We start from the raw sequence: 19,445 nt of genomic DNA on the forward strand, positions 1-19,445 counted from the left end.
TGTATAGATGTTGGCACGTTTTCCTTCGGAAATTTTGCATGCTGAAGTCAGAGCCTGTAATTCAGCTTCTTGCGCAGACATTGCTGGCGGTAAGGATGATGATTTGATAACTTCGTCTGTTGTGGTTACGGCATATCCTGTATGATATCTTCCTTCTTCATCAGCATATCTTGAGCCGTCCACAAACAGGGTAAAATCTGGATCTAGTAATGGATTCTCATGCACAGTTGGTAGGTGCACTGTCTCCATTTTCATCTGTTCAAAACAGTCATGAGGTGTTTCGGGGTCATAATCATTCACTATGACCAGATCTTGAAATTCTTTTTCTAGGAAGTGGCATGGCCATGCTTCCAGAAGGTCAGTTGTTGGGTATTTGACAATACCATTTTCCTGTAGCTGTTCTTCATCCATGGTGGCCCATAACTTTGCCATGGGCCCAAGATCATTCCATGACCTTGTCTTCAATTTGGTAACAGGAATATGTGGGATAGCAGTATCCCAATGGCGGTAGAGGTAGTTAAGTTGTTGAGGTAGTTGGACCAAGACCATGCTATTGCCTTCAGAGTCACAATAGAAATCTTGAGCAGTGAGCTTCACATCAGTCCAGTGGTAAAGCTCATCTTCATAGCAAGGTTCGGGAGTAATGTTTGGTTTGTACCACATGGTACAGAAGGCGTAATCTGGGCCTTCACAGAGAGGCTTCTCATCTTCATAAAATGTCAAATGTGGATGCATGACTTTCTTGATACATCCACAAAGCAGGTAAATGTAGGTTTCATCTGTGATAAATCCATAATAGATACCCCCCTCAGGGAGTGGAAGAAGAGTGGATGGGTTAAGAACTTGACATCTTTGGATGGAAATGTTGTCAGGTAGAAGAAGATGGCACTGGAGGCGTAGGTGTCTGGCTGGAGACACGTGCTTGAGCTGGACTTGGTTGATGATGGCAGAAATGTCATGGGGGGCCAAAACAACCAGAGGGTGGCCAAGGACCAGGTCTGAGGTTCTTTCTATGAGCTCTCTTGCAGCAAAAACAGCCCTGAGACAGGAAGGAGTCCCTCTGGCCACAATGTCCAGTTGACATGAGAAATATCCAATAGGCCTCTGGCGGCCTCTTAAGTCATTAGTTTGGGTGAGAACTCCTGTTGCGTGGCCTTGTCTTTCAGAGACAAATAATTTGAAAGGTTTGGAGTAGTCAGGTAGGCCCAAGGCAGGAGCAGAAGCAATGGCACGTTTGAGAGCATTGAAATTGTCCAGAGCTTCATTAGTCAAACAGAAAGGGTCAGACTTAAGTGCGTCATAGAGAGGTTGCATGAGCAGGGAGGCTTCTGGGATCCATGCTCTGCAGTAGGAAATGAGGCCTAGGAAGGCATGGAGAGATTTTGAAGTCCTTGGAGTTGGAATATCCAGTACAGCTCTTACCCGGTCCCGTGTAAGATGTCTGGTACCTTGAGATAGGCAATGTCCAAGGAAAATTACTGAGGGTTGGCAGAACTGTAGCTTGATGAGCGAAGCTTTGCATCCTTGTTCTGCCAAATAACAAAGAAGACTAATTGAGCACCTTTCAGTAGTGGGTATGTCATCTCCACAGAGCAGCAAATCATCCACATACTGGAGCAGAACAACTTCTGGGTGCTCAGCTTGCCATGGGTCAAGGATGGTGGCCATGGCCTTTGCAAACTGACTTGGTGAATTTTGTGCCCCTTGGGGCATGACAGTCCAGGTATACTGTTGCATCTCATGGGTGAAAGCAAACAGGTATTGGCAGGATGGGTCCAGTGGGACACTGAAAAAGGCATTTGCTAGGTCAATGACTGTGAAAAATTTTGCAGATGGTGGGACTCCAGAGAGCAGAGTATGGGGATTTGGTACAAGAGGGGTGTCCAGGACGGTAGCTTCATTGACAGCACGGAGATCCTGAACCATCCTGTACTTCTCTGGCTCACCTTTTGGAGTTTTCTTTTTCACAGGGAATAATGGGGTGTTGCATTCAGATTTACATTTCACCAGGGCACCCTTCTCCAAGAGTGCCTTGATGTGGATAGAAATGGCAGCAGCCTGTGCTGGTTTTAATGGATATTGTGGTTTTCTTGGTAACTTAGCTCCTGGAATAAGCTTTACCACCACAGGGGGAACATTTAGGTGACCTATGTCCTCTGGGCCTGAGGACCATAACTTGGTGGGCACCTGTGTTTTCAATACCTCTGGGAAATTGGACCTTAATTCTGCTGCTTTCTCACGGGGCTTTTCTAAATGCAACATTAGAGGCAAGGAGCACAAGGCTGAGGTGTCTGATTCAGATAGAGGTGTGGACATTTCTACCTGCCCATCCGGAGTGAAGGTGATGGATGCTTGCAGGCGTGAGAGAACATCAGCACCTAACAGGTTAATTGGGCATGTGGAAGATACCACAAAACGAGCAAGCAGGCTAGAGCCAACTCGTAGTGGAGTTGTTAAAGGGCTATGTCTTGGCTGGCCATCCACTCCAACACAAGAGACATCAATATTTGACAGGAAGGATGGGTCTGGCAGGTCTTGTTCTCGCAGAACACTACGGGCTGCACCTGTGTCAACTAGAAATGTGGTAGGGTGGCCTTCAATGGGCAAAGTCACTGTGGCAAGTGGCCCCCCCTTATCCCCTGTAGACACTGCCATTACAGGGGTTACAGACACAGGCTTGCCAATTTCCTAATCATCGGGTTCCTCAATTATCGGAACCTCTTTCTCGGACTTGGGGGCCGGGGCAGGCCTGGATGGCTTTCTTGGCTCTCTCTTGGGTTCTGGACAATCACTTTTAAAATGTCCCTTAGCCTTACAATTAAAGCAATGGCCATCCTCCGGTCGGACGCCCTTGGGAACAGGGGTAGAGCGGGAGACCATGAGAGGAGCTGAAGTGGGTCTTCTTGGGGTCTGAGCAGATTCTAACCCTCTGGCAACTAAGAGCAGGGTATCCAGAGGAACAACCTTACATTCTGGGCGGGCAGCAATAATTCCCTTGCGTATAGAGTCTTTAACACCTTGGACAAACGCACCAGACAGCATTTGTGAATGAATCTTGTCAGTAAGATCAAACCCCAAATCTGTAAACATTTGATACAGTCTTGCATGAAACCTTTCCACTGATTCTCCTTTATCTTGAATAACATCAGTAAGGCCAGCAGCCTGATCTGCAAGTTTGTCCTTAGCCCATTCTCTTAATTGGGTGCAAAAAGTTACTCCAGAGGGGTAATCAACGTCACTGCTGAGCAGATCTGTACTGAGGTGTCGGGCCATGCTTGGCCAATATGCATCCCCTGCTTTAATAGCACAAATGCTCAGTAGATCACGCCATGCGGCGGAATAAGTCTTTTGAATTTGAACTATCCCTCGGTAGAAGGGCATAGGCTGCTTTTCTGGGTCAGGGAGTGATTTCATTAGAGCACTAGCTTGAGTGGGGTTGAAAGCAACATATTTAGGAGGGGCCCGTTCTCCCCGACCCTTGTGGCCAAAGGGGTCATCGATAGAACGATGAGCTGAGGCTCCCGCAGCAACCTCCGATGAGACATGGGACACCCTGTCCTCCTCTTCGTCATCGAATTCTATGATATTGGCTCTCTTACGCGGTGCAGGGCCCGCGTGAGGTGAAAGGATCGGGGGTTGGGAATGAGCCCCAGATGCAGGGGTGGCTAGCGAGTCATAACCTGGGGACAGGTAGTCACCGGGGATTACCGGCATCAGGGCTGTACTGGGGGCCGCCATATTGGAGGCGGGGAAAGGAGTTGCATTAGGATTAAGGGAAGAAGTGGTGGCCATGTTTGATATGGGCACTTCCGGGGCAGACTGAGCCGGACTGGGCATGACCGGAACCTGGGGAGTGGCTTGGGGAAAGGGAGGGTAACCGGGGTAGGGCAGGGCCATGGGATATGGGAAGGGGTAGGGCCAGGCAGGGGAGGGCAGAAGAGTAGGGTGGGTGGGTACATTTAAGGAGGTAGGATATTGGACTGGGGCGGAGCTGGTTATGGGAGGAGACAGGACGGGATTGGTAGGGATGGGTGCAGAAGGAGGAGTCGGAGCAAGGGAGGGAGGGGTAGTTAGTTGGGCGGATGCTGACGGGAGGGGATTAGTCATGGAGAGGAATTGCAGGGAGGAAATGGCAGATGAGATGTTAGGATTAGGCATGGAAGGGAGCGTGGGGATGGATGAGGATGATGGGACTGTTAGAGAAGGGGAAGGGGTAAAGAAAGATCCGTCAGAATTCAGGACCGGGCAGACAGGGGAGGTGATGGGATGGGATTCGGGAGGATTGGGAGTGGGGAACATAGTCAGCTGGCTATCACCTATTGCTGACTGAACCTTGGGGATAGACATCCCCTGGGCGCCATTTTGGGGCGCCGGCTGAGGGTAAACCCCAGCAACACAATTCTTATGATACACAAACAATTTCACACCTTTGTGATTTATCTCTTCCTCAACCCAACCTTCTAACTGAATAGCCTTCGCTACTCTGTACCATGCTTCAGCAGTCTTTAATAAACCATTATCTGTAAGCTTGCCTTTCATTTCTGCCAGTAACTTGCGCCAACTTTCTGGTTGCAATCTTCCACATGTCGGTACAGCAATCTTACATACTTTTGCAATCTTCTCAACACCTTTAACCATCTCTTCACCCTCTCTGTTCTCTACTAAATCACATGCTAACCAGCCCTTGCTGGGCTTATCTAAATCCTGTCCCATAGTCCCTTTACCCCTATACCAGCGTCCTAGATATAGAGAGAGAGAAGGAAAATTGAACAGGAACGTCTACAATGCTCGACTGCCACCCGAGAACCGTGGGACTTTCTCAGGTGCGTCTTCCCAAAATGTAGACCAGTCACTGAATCCGCCTACCCGGGGTGGTAGACACGGATTGGAGCGAGGTGAGAAGTGTGTGACCAATCACTTCTCTTTTAAGAGGAATGGGAGTGGATAGTATAATTATATAGAAAGTGTAGAAAAGATGAAAGGCAAGGAAAAATCCTCAGAGACAGACACAGGAGTTCATGAGACTCCTCATTAAACAAACAAGACAACAATACAGTTGAAATACAGTGCATGCATCACAGTTCAAATAAAATCAACAGTAATTCCTTTCCTTTACTCGTGTGCTTACTCCAAAGTCACCTCCCTCAACCCCGTAGTGTCTCCACTACCTGCAGCCGCGGAAAACAACTGACACCGGTCCGAGTTCCGCCAGCCTCCCTCGACACAGCAGCCCACTAATAGTGTCTGCGCTACCCTCACCCTTGTAGTGCCCCTATAAAAACCCACTTTATAAGTCTCACTACTCCGTGGCGATGAAAACAGCAATGCCTGCCCGAATTCATCCACCACAAATAAAAAATTGGAATGGCTCCAGCTCAGCGCTCAAAGCTGGAGGGTACCACCACTCTGCAAGCAGAGTAACGTGCACAGAGAAGCTAGCTAGGCTATCAGAGTGACACAAGAAGGACCCCCAGGAAACTATGAGTCTACACAATCTCCACAGATCCAACACACCTCTTTTTCCCTACAGCCCCAGCCACGAGGCTCCTAAAAGAGTTAAACAGGAAAAGATGACCCCCAGGAACACATCCACAGGTCAACCCCCCTTTTTCCCTACAACCACAGCACCGTGGTTCCTAAAAGGGGTAAAACAGGCAACAGAAGACCCAGGCAAATCCCCTCAGGTCCACCCCCCCTTTATCCCAAAAGGGGTAAAATACAAACAGATAGACAGATATACTGAAGACCCAGGCAAGTCCCCTCAGGTCCACCCCCCTTTATCCCAAAAAGGGGAAAACAAGCAAGACAGAACCCCAGGCAAATCCCCTGCAGGTCCACCCCCCCTTTATCTCAAAATGGGGAAACAGGCAAACAATTCAAACACACCCAGGCAACAGATAGACTAAAATGCAGGTAAACAAGTGAGTAACGAGGCACCGGGCAAGATATTACCTGTCTTTGATGTCCTCCCGGGAAGCAGTCACAGACACGTGGACGGGTCAATCAAAGGGGCCGGAACATACCGGTGGCTCTGCAGAAGTCTCTACCGTGTACCTGGAGGTGATCAATCTCCTTTCCTTCCCCCTGGATTCCTCCGTCCACCCTTGTCTTCCTTAGGACGGCTCACCGGCCGGACATAGCCCGATGCCCCACGTTGGGCGCCAAGTTGTTATGGTACTTTTTAGCAGTAAACCAAAATGTTTAAATGTCTATCTGTTCCTGTCCAAATCAATAAAATTAAATTGCGTATATACGCTGAAGTAATTAAGTCTGACACACAAGGTTCAGGTTAAAATAACTTCGAGAAAATTTATTGGCAAGTGATTAAAAAGCGGACGCGCAGGCCCTTTTAAGAGACATTTTACGTCATCATTGATTATTAGAATATCAGCAAATAAACATCATTAATTGGATTAATTGTTAAGTGTCGGGATTAGTGTCCACCTATCAATATTATTAATTGGCTCAAAAACTAAGTGGTTAGTCCCGTGTCCACCCACCAAGAGGTGGGATTGTTCTGGACACGGGTGGGGACAAGGGGGTCTTGAGCGTCATTTTACACAGTCAGTGATCTCAGGCCTCGTGGCCAGGTGCAAGGTCTCTTATGAATAGAACATTTCATTACTACTGTGTTCTCATGGCCTTCAAATTATACTATGTTGCAAGTTTAAGGAAAAGTCAGCAATTCCTGTGTTAATCATGTCTTTATAGAAAATACAGTCTTTGTCTATTGTATTAGATGTGCTGGGAAATTCTGTCATGTAAGGTAGTTTTAAAATGAACAAGTTAGGTTATGAGGACAAAATGGAGGATTGAAGAAGTCAGGTTAGGAGGACAAAATGGAGGATTGTCACAGTATAAAGTTAAAATGGAGTTAGTGCAATAATTCAATACAAGTACAATAAGGATTTTTAATAATCCCACATCACTACTGCAAGGGATTCTGGGTGGGCATATGCAAATGAGTCTAACAAAGAATCACCTTTTTGGCTCATTATTCCATTTTAAACATCGATTACTTGGAGTTTATGTTTGCTTTATACAACAGCTTGGAAACTCAACTTTTACTATGTTCTGCTTTCCACTCTTACTCAAAGAGTAACCAAATATAATACAATAATACAAACATGTACACACATGTAGAGACTGCAATCAGTCACTCGGGCATTCAATCATAGTTGCACACAGGCACATACAAATAGACATTCACAGATGCACACATATAGATACACATAGATATATGATGCACACTCACCTTCGCACACTTATGCATGTACACATACAGACAAACACTGATACATACATAAAGACACACACAGATACACACACAGTCACATACTCACAGATATATACATTAAGACACACAAACTCAAAACATACAAATACATGATATGAATTAAAAACCACTAAAAAAAGATTAAGGGTCGCTAACATAGAACCAAAATCTAAATAAAAATAAGGGTATAAGTATCCACCAATAGTATATTATTACAAAATTACTATTTCAATAAAATAAAGCTTTCACCATAAAAATGCAGAATAAGACTGTTAATATGTTCCATCCAAAAAAACAAACAAAAAAAAACCAGGAGGTTAATTTTTCTGTGACCAGCTTTCTTTTATTTTCACATATGCTCCAAAAAACTCAAATGTTACAAAAAGAGGGGCAGGTGAAAGGAAAATGTGCATAGAGTGAAATCTTTGATAAACTTTATTAACTTAGCCTCTTTAGTTAAAACAACTGTTACTCGGAATGTAAAAAAAATCAGTCACCAGTCTTTCTCCTTGTCTGTGTTGCTGCTGTTCTCTCACACGATGAATACCAAGTTGACAGATCTGGTCTGCATCCATAGTATTAGTTCAGCAAGCAGGGGTATGGCTCGTTGGTGACAGTATTCGAATACAGTACAAAGTTTTTATCTCTAAGTTTTACCAAACACGTTTCTAGCAAGCTTTAACAAAGAGGCGATGTTCCATGCTCAGAAGCAGAAGAAAACCTCCATGGGCTGTCTGAGTTATAGCTAGAAAGGTATTTCTGCCATGGCTGCAGTTACATCAGGAGCATCTGTAGGCATAAAAATCTCAAGCACCCCATTCCTGCACCCATCCAAGCATTAAAAAAACAACAACTTGATTGTTTAAATATGACAAAAATTATTGTATATACACACACAGAGTGAGTGTGTCTGTATGTATATGTACAGTTGCAAGAAAAAGTATGTGAACCCTTTGGAATGATATGGATTTCTGCACAAATTGGTCATAAAATGTGATCTGATCATCATCTAAGTCACAACAATAGACAATCACAGTCTGCTTAAACTAATAACACACAAAGAATGAAATGTTGCCATGTTTTTATTGAACACACCATGTAAACATTCACAGTGCAGGTGGATAAAAGTATGTGAACCCTTGGATTTAATAACTGGTTGAACCTCCTTTGGCAGCAATAACTTCAACCAAACGCTTCCTGTAGTTGCAGATCAGACGTGCACAACGGTCAGGAGTAATTCTTGACCATTCCTCTTTACAAAACTGTTTCAGTTCAGCGATTTTCTTGGGATGTCTGGTGTGACTCGCTTTCTTGAGGTCATGCCACAGCATCTCAATCGGGTTGAGGTCAGGACTCTGACTGGGCCACTTCAGTAGGTGTATTTTCTTCTGTTTAAGCCATTCTGTTGTTGATTTACTTCTATGCTTTGGGTCATTGTCCTGTTGTAACACCCATCTTCTGTTGAGCTTCAGCTGGTAGACAGATGGCCTTACGTTCTCACGCAAAATGTCTTGATAAACTTGGGAATTCATTTTTCCTTCGATGATAGCAATCCATCCAGGCCCTGACGCAGCAAAGCAGCCCCAAACCATGATGCCCCCACCACCATACTTCACAGTTGGGATGAGGTTTTGATGTTGGTGTGCTGTGCCTCTTTTTTGCCACACATAGTGTTGTGTGTTTCTTCCAAACAACTCAACTTTGGTTTCATCTGTCCACAGAATATTTTGCCAGTACTGCTGTGGAACATCCAGGTGCTCTTGTGCAAACTGTAAATGTGCAGCAATGTTTTGTTTGGACAGCAGTGGCTTCCTCTGTGGTATCCTCCCATGAAACCCATTCTTGTTTAGTGTTTTACGTATTGTAGATTCGCTAACAGGGATGTTAGCATTTGCCATTTGCCTTTTGTAAGTCTTTAGCTGACACTCTAGGATTCTTATTCACCTCATTGAGCAGTCTGCGCTGTGCTCTTGCAGTCATCTTTACAGGACGGCCACTCCTAGGGAGAGTAGCAGCAGTGCTGAATTTTCTCCATTTATAGACAATTTGTCTTACCGTGGACTGATGAACAGCAAGGCTTTTGGAGATACTTTTATAACCCTTTCCAGCTTTATGCAAGTCAACAATTCTTAATCGTAGGTCTTCTGAGATGCAAGGCATCATTCACATCAGGTAATGCTTCTTGTGAAAAGCAAACCCAGAACTGGGGTGTGTTTTTTATAGGGCAGGGTAGCTGTAACCAACACCTCCTATCTCATCTCATTGATTGGACTCCAGTTGGCTGACATCTCACTCCAATTAGCTCTTGGAGATGTCATTAGTCTAGGGGTTCACATACTTTTTCCACCTGCACTGTGAATGTTTACACGGTGTGTTCAATAAAAACATGGTAACATTTAATTCTTTGTGTGTTATTAGTTTAAGCAGACTGTGATTGTCTATTGTTGTGACTTAGATGATGATCAGATCACATTTTATGACCAATTTGTGCAGAAATCCATATCATTCCAAAGGGTTCACATACTTTTTCTTGCAACTGTATGTGCAGTAAGTATAAATGTCTTGGTGTATGTCTATGTGTGTATATATGTCTGTGTGTCAGTTTGTGTAGAAGTGAGTGTGAGAAGTGAGTATAATGTGGGTAGACGTATGCGTGTGTTTGTGTATGTATAATAGTGTGGCAGCAGAATGTGTAGTAGAGTGTGTATAACAGTATAGATAGTACCGTTGTATTTGCCCAGAACGGGCTGTGACCTACTTAGGGTACATCCTGGTGTACAGGGGAGTACTCAATGGAGCTAGGTAATAGTCCTCAATGGCCTTGTGGGTGGAACTACCCGCATGATCCCACTGGTCACAAAGGGTGCTTCTATCACCAGCTACTAGGATTTGCTGGGATTTGGAGGAGGCTAGGGATCTGCTTTGAGGGGTTGGGCTGTGAACGGTTAACTGATGGTACCTACATTCGTTTATCTGCTATGCCCAGACTGGCTTTAATAAATGATAAACTTTCCTTATTGGAGATGGCAGAGGTGTGAACCTCTCTTGTGATCTTGTGATTTCTGAAGTGACCCACAATTGCAGATTGCTAGGTGTGATACGAGCCTTCCCGGCTCTGATGGGTGGTTGGGTGCAGGAATGGCTATTGGTCACTACTTTCATACATGGTATGTCTCTTGATTGTCGATTGCACATATTTTACTTTTTATTAATTTTTCATCCTGGCATCTTTTGGGATCTGCGTACACCATTCTATTGTTTACACTTCTTGTGTCAAAAACTCAATAAAATCTAATTCACAAAAAAAAAGCAAAAAAGATTTTGACTCAGCTTACAGAGGGGAACATTAACATGTTTTTAAGAACAGGAAGCAAGTTAACAGAACACTATCCTGCTCAGTGTTCTTGCTTGCATTACTCTTTATAGGCTTTCTAGTGGAACTAGAGGTCCTACAGCACAATACAATACGTCGGAGCAGAGAGAAAGAACTAGAAATACCCGTCTCTCACTCCTTCACTAAGCACTGATAAACAGGGTTATTCATTGAAGTGAGAATTCAAAGTGAGTTTTACATTTTTGGCTGAAGTAGCTAAATTTGAAGCAACATTGACATAGAGAGTTCTTCCAACTCGGCTATTTGGCCTTCAATTTGAAATACACTTTGAATTCTCAGTAAATATCCCTGACGATCTTTATGAAATACACATAAAGGCATTAGGAGTTCACTGAAGTTCCACGCAGTCAAAAGACATTATTAGACAAAGTAGGGACTGCTTTGTCCTATGGTAAAGAAAAAGGTTGTCAAAACTTGACTAAAGGAGAGTACAGCACTAATGTGGGCTGCTGGCGAATAACGCACCAGAAGCTAAAGATGGCAGCAATCATGAGGGACAGCATCAGTCAAGTATAACTTATCCAAGCTACCCCCCTTGGCCTCCTGACAGAGAACAACAATTTCCCCATAGGGATTCTTAGCTAAATTTGCAAAGGCCCCAGAAAGGGAAAGAGCCGCTTTAAGTTGACTATGACCAAATATATGATATATTACATATTGCTCTAACACCTGTAAGTTGTCTGCCATTGTAATATACAGGGCTTGTATCATTGTTGGGTCACACTGGCTGTGTTTTTTTTTGGTGTCCTGTGAACACTCCAACATTAGGTATAAAAACATGTATTCCTAACAGTACAGTGTTTTGATAACTATTTAGATTAAGTGAATACGTTTTGTTTACATTTACACCACTGGTGCTCATGTCTGGCCGCATCCGCTGCTCTGCCTCTGGCTAGGATCATCATTACAGATGATCTCAGCCAATCCAATGTTTCTCTATAGGTAAATATTGGGTGGCTAGTGCACATGAGCAGCAACAGCTGCACTGAGACAATCAGCAACTCCTCAAAGGAATGCAATAGATCAATGCATGTGTGTTGGGAACATTTGGAGTTTTCAGGCAGGGTGTGTTGGTACAGCAAAGATTGCTGTACCGCCTCAGAAAGTACCTCTAATGGCAGGCTTAGTTATAGACACTAGATGTGGCCTTAGAACACGATGTAAACACCACATTTTATCAGAAAAGGCAATGTTTGCATTGCGGGGGCTATAGGGTGAAGTCTCTTTGCAACAGAAGCTGTAATGGTTCTGGTGCTTAGTGTCCCTTTAATAATTTTAATTCTGAAATAAAATAATATTATTTTTTATTAATAAATAAGGTATTGATCTTTATTGATATTATAGGTACATGTTTAGTTTTCATTGATTGAAATAGAATATACCATGAAGGGTTATTATGATTTGCAGGTTCTGTGTTAAAGGGATTCTATAATGCCAGGAAAAGAAACATGTTTCTTTGGCAGTGTAGAATCCTACAGTTCCCCCCTCCCTCACGGCTGAAGTGGTTAAAACCCCTTCATGTCCCTTGGTGCTGGGTCAGGCTCTGCCCGCGCTTCTCCCCCGTCTACATCAGTTGCCCATGTGCGGCAATGCTTTCCTATGGGGAAAAACTGACGCTGGAGATCCTCATGCATAGTGTGAGGATGTCCAGCGTCATATAAATGGACCAAAGGTCCGTTTCAAACCAGGAAGCCCTCAAGTGGCTGTCTGATAGACAGCCGCTAGAGGTGGAGTTAACCCTGAGTGATAATTATTGCAGTTTCTCAGTTTAAGGGACATGACATATTGCATCCAGACCACTTCAATTAGCTGAAGTGGTCTGGGTGCCTACAGTGTCCCTTTAAGAAAAATTAGTAACTGATCAGTATGATCCTTCTACAGATATATAGATATTTTTTATAATCTGCCCCTTTGTCAATTTACAGCAGCTTTTATTTCTCCCTCTGTCTCACTGTCAAATTCATGATAAAGCATGAGGACCTACTACAAATTCACAGATACTGGGTTTGTGACATCATCACAAGATGATAGATTGTAGCTAGGCAGAAATATTTTATAAAATTATTCAGATGCAGTACATAAATTGCAAATGAAGATGCTATGTCACACCTCAGAAGAAGGAATCAATTGGACTCTTGGCATCAGAAATACGTAACTTGTGCCACTCTACTTAATTTTTTTTTATAGGTGCTAAACTGAAAGTGTCTGTCTGTAGCGGAGAGCTGATATCCCACAGCTATTCTCCACTTACGATCCCAGTGAGGCTCAGGAACAAGGTAATTGTAAATCGACAAGCAGAGTTTCCAGCAGGCAAAGTAACACAGCAATATCCCAACAGCAATCCCAATAACTGGACGACACACAGTTTCAGGAGCAGAACTGAAAGCTTTAATCACACACTTTCTTTTAAAGGGTTCTCCCTTGCAAGGGAGGGATTTACAGTAATTAACACAATGGCCAATAGTACAGTAGTTACCTCCCATACCTCTCCTCCCCTCAGTGTGACACATAATCCACTTATAACTAGTACACTTTTACCCCTAGTCTGGATGTACCCCAAAACAGCCTGGTACAGTTATTTAAATGGTATCCCCTGGTAGCCCTGATCTGGGTGACTAGCATATCCAAAATTCACCCAGATCGGACCAGGGGTTTGGGAGTTAGGTGGAGGGTGTAATTTGACCGACCGCACACGAGGTGGTATCCAAAAAGGGTTCCATACATTTTGGCCCTGCGGTCGGTCTTTGTTCGGGAGGTGAATTCATAGAAAATACTGCCATCCATGGTTAACTTTCCCTTTATACGAATCCCCTCGTTCGGTACTTTAGAACTACCGAACGGGGTTCTGATTAACCTTCCCGTTCGGGAGTTATGGAGCTCTGTAGGTCTCAGCGGTGTTTGGGTAATCGAGTGGCCGATTTGAGTTCCAGGCACTCGACGACCAAACACCGCTGAGATTCGTATGCGTAAGATGGCCGCCGCCACGTGTACACATACGAACGGCGACCACCCAGATGCATGCATAACGAGCCTGTTAACCTGCGGTCAGAGAAAGTGTGAACCTTAATAGCTGCCACACTTCTCTCTGGGGTGGTCCGCCAGTTCGGTAGTTTCCCTTCGTATAGTGTACGGATGGAAACTACCGAACAACATACGTTTAACACATAGAAATACACTGGCAATGGGAAAATTACTATACGAATCACATACTGAACACAGTTACATAGGAATAGTACAGGACAGGCTGAATGCATTCCGCTACACTGTCCTCTGCAGGAGGGGAGCCAGATTGTGTTATTGAAATATTTGTGAACCAAAAAAATAACCAGAAAATAAAATGATGGAAAAGAGACAGCAAGGAATATTATGATGCAAATAATGGAATAAAAAGGTTCTAGAACCACATAAAAACAAACAAACATTTTATTAATAACCCCCATACTATAGATAATGCATGTTTGTAGCTAAGAGGGTCCCTCTGGACTCATTAAGAGTCATTCTTCAACACTCAGGAAAGACAAAACTTCCTGTGTAGGAAACCTCTGGGGACCCATGGCTTGAAAAGGACTACCCGTCCCTCTGGTCATTAAGCCCTTAAGGACACAGCTTCAGAATTCTGTCTCACACTTAAGAACAAAAGCAATTTTTGATTTTTTTGCCTTTTGTGTTCAACTGCAATTAGCATTTTTCTTATTTAATGCACTGGCACATATTACATACCAAAGGTAATGGTAGGTGCAGGGCTAATCCTGGGAGGGAGCATAGGGTGCAAAGGTGGGTGGCACAAGAAGAGCCCTTTCACATGGGGCCCAAGAGGGAGAATATGGCCACCTTAGGGCACCCCGGAAGTGGCACTAATTCGGTAAGGCAGAGTAGGCACCTGCTTACGTGAACGGCAGGTGCCTAACCTACCAATATATGCTAGAAGGAGAGGAGACAGTCAGCCAGCAATGGCAGGGAGGTAGCACAAATTTGCAGTTCTTCACTCCTCCATCGCACGCCCTCTGTGATGCTGGGAGACAGAATATGATGTTATTCCGGCCCTGGCATACTAAACAGTGTGCTGTTGGAGTCAGGAACTGCAATTAGATGGGTCTCAAAAAATTCTAATAATTTGCAAGAATGTGTGAGTGTGTGTGTATGTTTGTCAGTGAGTGTGTGTCTGTCAGCAAGTATGTGTGTGTGTGTGTGTCTTGTCTGTCAGTGAGTGTGTGTGTCAGGGACAGTGTGTATCTGTGAGTGTGTGCCTGTCATTGTAAGGACAATTAATTGCAAATGGATGATAGCCACTGAAATATCTTCACACGTATTAAACAAGTCTGAACAGCTATGCATTTAACACAACATAAATAAGAAATACATTGTAAAATAATTAGATATATTTTATATTTCCAACATTGATTTGGTTATTTTAATTTTTAATAATTAATCGTTTAACTTATTCCTTTATTATAGAAATGTTTCCTACATCATTTTTAATTCTTGTAACATAGGCATGTAATAGTTATGTGCAAACTGAAGTGGGAAAAAAGCCATAGACATAAAGGTTAAAGACATATTAATCTTCAATAATCGTAAACTGTGAGGTTGTGTAACCGCAGGCGGTTCCCTTATTTACCACTATAATGTCTTAAAGCATAGAACTTAGTAGGGCTAACCATACAGATATCTTAGCCATAATTTTATATAGTTAGTAAGAGATCCTCTATTTAACATATATAAATAATTGAGAATACAATATAAAATAAGGATTGTCTTGGAAGCAATAGTTTTGTCTTTTAGATATTTATTATATAAATATAAATATAGACATATAAAATCCATTATAGCAGAGTTTATAAGATGAAATTAAATGCTTGCAAATATCATTAATAGGTTAACATACCCTTCTGAACATGTCATCATGTCAGCCTCTCTGCCATTTTAAGATGGAGCAGCGTCTGTCTCCAAGTCTCTCCTCTGTTTCTTAACATTTTAAAAGTACACCTATTTATACCATAGGTGTCTTCATTCTAGGGTTACCGTAGTTCATATAGGAAAAAGTAACACTTCTTTTACTTTATTAATTTTAGGACCTCCCTTAATTTGGCAAACATACAAGGCCATTACTAAAGGGTACATACGTCATGTAAATTTTCCTGACTTGGGGAAGTTCCATTAAATTGAGACAAGATGGTGTCTTAAAGTCTGAATAGCTTATCTGTTGTTTATACTAAGACGTAAGTGCACAGTCGTGGGAGATTCCTGGATTTGGAGAAGTTCCATTAACTTGGGGTTACCACAGTATATTGTGTACTGAAAGAGTCGTAGTATAGCCTTGAAGCTTGTTTATGCATTATTGTTATTGTAATTCGTCTAGGACAAAATGCCGCAAACATAATATGCACTGAGGTTATTGTTTAAAGAAACATCTATGAAAAACAATATGTTCCATTTCTAACACCTTGTCAGTTTGCAATATCTCTTAAAGACAAAGTACACAGTTTAAGAAATACAACATTTCATTCTAAAACGTGTATGCATTTGCGCATAACAGTTGTATTTCTTGACAAGATACTTCCAAGTTTATTAAGGTGACATTATGTTTCAGAAAACAAGTAAACATGTACATAATGGTCTATTTCTAAAAAAACAAAAAAGATAATATGCGTCTGTCAATGAGTGTGTTTCAAATCAATGAGATTGTGTGTTTGTCATTGAGAGCATGTGTCAGTGTATTGGTTAATAGGTGTGTGTCTGTCAGTGTGTGTATCTGTCAGTGTGTGTGTGTGTGTGTCAGTAAGTGTGCATCACAGAGATTGTGTGTCTGTCATTGAGGATATGTGTCTGATTAAAAATATTTGTGGGGCTTATAGATGGAGAGGTGGAGTCGTTGACATATAAACATGCATGTCTGGATATCTTCAAAGGGGAAGGGTTAGTAAGAGAACCACACCCACATGGGGCACCAAACCAGAGTCTCTCCTTTTCTGGTCATGAGTAAATTGTATGCAGGAAAAGAGAAGTAGTGCTTTATAAAAGTGCTCAAACACAGGTATATGCAACAGGAAGAGAGGACAATGAGTAGAATATAGTGTAGTATGTCACTGTGACAGATCCCTCTGTCTTGGAACTATAGTGCTTATATATATATATATAGTGTAATTGCCTGTCCATACTTCCCCGTTCGTTTGTTAATCTACCGAACAAACTGCCGAACGGCCGGCCACCCAGAAGAGGAGTGTGCTGCTGGTTAACCTATGTTGTGGTTAACTGCAGACACCTCTTAATTGAAACCGTATGCTGGGTGGTCGTCGTTCGTATGCGATCACGAGGCGGCGGCCATCTTAGATGCACGAATACACAGCCGTGTTAGTCGACAAACTCATGGAACTCAAAACGGACGCTTTCTCCCGAACACCGCTGAAACCGCTGACCTCCATTCTTTGTCATCCGGCATACGAACACCGGTCCGTTCGGGACTTTTATTTCACGAATGGACTTAACCCAGATAGCCATCCCATGGAGCCCTTCATCTACCGAACGAACAATGTGAAAGACTTTAGCTCCATGGTGATTGAACTGTGTGTATTGGATCTGAGCGCCATTCGGTTATAATGTGCACTCAGATATAGGCTATCTGGGGATACGTTATATGTACTGAATACATTCTGTAGTTTTACAGTTATGGAATTTTATGTATTTTTACTGTATCATTTAAAATGGCATTTTGCCTCTATCCATGGAGATAATTGGATTTCTTCCCAATTATCTCCAGGATAGAGAGGAGGGGTTTGCTTGTACCAATGGGAGGGTTTATGCCTGAGCCACTGTTATTGGCTAATGTACCATACTTGTCCCAGTCTTCCATCTGGTCCCCTAGGGGAGTGTCCACCAGGTGGGACACCTGCATAAATACCAGGCATGTAGCCCTCAATGAATCAGATTCCTGTTTTAGCCTCAAGACAGAGCTTGGTCTTGTGTTTGGGGGGATTGCTACTTGGAGTATTCTTTTGCCTGTTCCAGGAGAGAAGGAGTTCGCATGATTCTCCGTTCGGGAGTTTGGAGCATTCCCTTGTATTCCATTTGGCGGTCTACTGTAACTGTGCCTGTGTCTCTAAAAGGGGGAAGATCTACTAAACGGCGGTTTCATTCATTCATGCCGGGAGTGTCTTAACAACTGGTGGCAAGCGACGGGATGATCCTCATCGCCCAGAGAGACAACTACACATCCGGAACTAATGCAAGTACCGTATGAAAGGCTGAAAATAGCTACCCTTAAAGACCTGCTAGAACAACGGGGCCGACAAGCCAGTAACCTCAGGAAGAGGGAGATTGTTGCCATACGAACCGAAATGGATGGAGTATCAGGGGCTGAAGGAGCCAATGAGCCCAGCATATCAGATAGAACCCCCAAAGAGGCAAGCTTTGACCGGGTGGTTAAAATCAGACTGGCACATTATGGTCCCAACCCGACTACAGAAATTATCAACCGGTTCATAGCAGCTGTGGAGGCCAACCTACTTCGCCAAAAGCGGCGCTATAGCAGCCCAAGTCACAGTAGCCCCGGTGGAAAGGAAAAAGGTACAGTTTGCAGCATTTAAACCTTTCATTGAAACAGAAGGGGGGATTGATGGGTAACTTGCTGATTTCGAGCGGCAATGTGCTCTACACAAGGTACCCGCAGAAGACTGGGTCACTATATTGTCCGGAAAGTTATCCGGCCGGGCCAGTGAGGCTTTTCAGGCCATTCCTGATGAGGAGATCGGGAATTATAACGCTGTGAAAGAAGCTCTGCTCTCCAGGTATGCCGTTACACCGGAGGCGGTTCAGAGACACTGCTAAACTAGCCGTGGATTCCTACATCAAATGGGCATGTAGGGTACACCGCACAGCAGCTCACTGGATGGCGGGGTGCCAAGCCGTATCTGGGGAAGAGATGCTACAGATGTTCCTGCTGGAATATTGCTTTGATAAATTATCCACAGGAGTCAGGGAGTGGGTCCGGGACCGTAAACTCTCCACCCTGCATGAAGCAGCCCACCTGGCAGATGAGTATACGGATGCCCGTAAACTGGACAATGCTACCACCAAGACTCCTGCCTGACTGGAGTACCGACTAGCAGCAACCCCAGCCGCTACTGCCTACCAAACCCTGGCACACCACACTCCAGCACCACCTCCAGCTACTAACTACCCTCAGCCACCCCGGTTTAACTCACGGGATTACTCCCAGCCCAACCGGTGTTTCGGATGCAAGCAGCTAGGACACAAGAGGCCAGAGTGTCCGCTAAATACCGCTAACCAAGCCCAGTCCTGGAGGAGACCCACCGGCGGAAACCAGCGTAACCCTCAGCCTGCTGCCCACTGCATAGAGGAGGAGGAATGTTGGGGCATCCTGCACGAAGCGGACCCCGTGCAAGCTGCCCACCGGGACAATAGACAGCAGCACTGGCAACTGGTTAAAGTGAATGGGAAGGAGGTCAGTGGTCTGCGAGATACCGGTGCAACCATGACCTTACTCCAAAAGAACTTGGTGTTCGAGAACCAGCACACCGGAGACACTGTGACTGTGAGAGTAGCAGGGGGCGCTGTGTTCCGCCTGCCTGTTGCCCGGGTACATTTGGATTGGGGAGTGGGTGCTAGGCATGTGAATGTGGGGGTCATGAGGGATTTGCCAGCTAACTTTCTCCTTGGAAATGATTTGGTCCCCCTTGTTTCTGCATACGCCCGATGGGTCCCGCTGAGGTTAACGCTGTGATGACCCGTGCCGCCGAGACCGGCCCGTCTGCTGCT

The sequence above is a fragment of the Pelobates fuscus genome, chromosome 3, assembly GCF_036172605.1.
Source record: "Pelobates fuscus isolate aPelFus1 chromosome 3, aPelFus1.pri, whole genome shotgun sequence".
NCBI classification, from domain to species: Eukaryota; Metazoa; Chordata; class Amphibia; order Anura; family Pelobatidae; genus Pelobates; species Pelobates fuscus.